This window comes from Arachis hypogaea, chromosome 4, assembly GCF_003086295.3.
Source record: "Arachis hypogaea cultivar Tifrunner chromosome 4, arahy.Tifrunner.gnm2.J5K5, whole genome shotgun sequence".
Classification (NCBI taxonomy): domain Eukaryota; kingdom Viridiplantae; phylum Streptophyta; class Magnoliopsida; order Fabales; family Fabaceae; genus Arachis; species Arachis hypogaea.
The window spans coordinates 14237514-14239328 of NC_092039.1; the positions used below are offsets into that span (position 1 = coordinate 14237514).

At 41.5% G+C, this 1815-nt stretch overlaps 1 non-coding gene across 1 annotated transcript; it reads left to right on the forward strand.

Moving 5' to 3' along the window:
* Positions 1 to 1023: 1023 nt before the first annotated feature.
* On the forward strand, positions 1024 to 1131 carry LOC112799052 (small nucleolar RNA R71). Its single transcript, XR_003200640.1, has one exon. It is a non-coding gene; the product is annotated as a small nucleolar RNA R71 (small nucleolar RNA).
* The last annotated feature ends 684 nt before the right edge of the window (positions 1132 to 1815 follow it).

The window sequence follows — 1815 nt, forward strand, 5'->3', positions numbered from 1 at the left end:
AAATAACTTGTCATTCAGCTTCATGATTGCTCCAAGGTATTTAGCAACTTGCTCCTTAGTGACATACTCATCCTCTTCAGAGGAAGAATACTCATCAGAGCTCATGAATGGCTGAAGTAAGTCCAATGGAATCTCTATGGTCTCATTTTGAGCCTTCGATTCCCAATGTTCCTCATTGGGGAACTCATTGGAAGCCAGTGGACGTCCATTGAGGTCTTCCTCAGTGGCGTTCACTGCCTCTTCCTCCTCTCCAAATTCGGCCATGTTGATGGCTTTGCACTCTCCTTTTGGATTTTCTTCTGTATTGCTTGGAAGAGTACTAGAAGGGAGTTCAGTAATTTTCTTGCTCAGCTGACCCACTTGTGCCTCCAAATTTCTAATGGAGGACCTTGTTTCAGTCATGAAACTTTGAGTGGTTTTGATCAGATCAGAGACCATGGTTGCTAAGTCAGAGGTGTTCTGCTTAGAACTCTCTGTCTGTTGCTGAGAAGATGATGGAAAAGGCTTGCTGTTGCTAAACCTATTTCTTCCACCATTATTGTTATTGAAACCTTGTTGAGGTCTCTGTTGATCCTTCCATGAGAAATTTGGATGATTTCTCCATGAAGGATTATAGGTGTTTCCATAGGGTTCTCCCATGTAATTCACCTCTTCCATTGAAGGGTTCTCAGGATCATAAGCTTCTTCTTCAGATGAAGCTTCCTTAGTACTGCTTGGTGCATTTTGCATTCCAGACAGACTTTGAGAAATCATATTGACTTGCTGAGTCAATATTTTGTTCTGAGCCAGTATGGCATTCAGAGTGTCAATCTCAAGAACTCCTTTCTTCTGACTAGTCCCATTGTTCACAGGATTTCTTTCAGAAGTGTACATGAATTGGTTTTTTGCAACCATTTCAATTAGTTCTTGAGCTTCTGTAGGCGTCTTCTTCAGATGAAGAGATCCTCCAGCAGAGCTATCCAAAGACATCTTGGACAGTTCAGAGAGACCATCATAGAAAATACCTATGATGCTCCATTCAGAAAGCATATCAGATGGACACTTTCTGATTAATTGTTTGTATCTTTCCCAAGCTTCATAGAGGGATTCTCCTTCCTTTTGTCTGAAGGTTTGGACTTCCACTCTAAGCTTACTCAATTTTTGAGGTGGAAAGAATTTTGCCAAGAAGGCATTGACTAGCTTTTCCCAAGAGTTCAGGCTTTCTTTAGGTTGTGAGTCCAACCATATTCTAGCTCTGTCTCTTACAGCAAAAGGGAATAGCATAAGTCTGTAGACCTCAGGGTCAACCCCATTAGTCTTGACAGTGTCATAGATTTGTAAGAACTCAGCTAAAAACTGATGAGGATCTTCCAATGGAAGTCCATGGAACTTGCAATTCTGTTGCATTAGAGAAACTAATTGAGGCTTGAGCTCAAAGTTGTTTGCTCCAATGGCAGGGATAGAGATGCTTCTCCCATAGAAGTCGGGAGTAGGTGCAGTAAAGTCATCCAGCACCTTCCTTGCATTGTTGGCATTGTTGTTGTTTTCGGCTGCCATGGGTTCTTCTTCTTTGAAGATTTCTGTTAGGTCCTCTACAGAGAGTTGTGCCTTGGCTTCTCTTAGCTTTCGCTTCAAGGTCCTTTCAGGTTCAGGATCAGCCTTAACAAGAATGCTTTTGTCCTTGCTCCTACTCATAAGAAAGAGAAGAGAACAAGAAAATGTGGAATCCTCTATGTCACAGTATAGAGATTCCTTGAGGTGTCAGAGGAAAAGAAAAATAGAAGGCAGAAGTAGAAAATTCGAACTTATCAAAGAAGATGGAGTTCGAATTTTGCA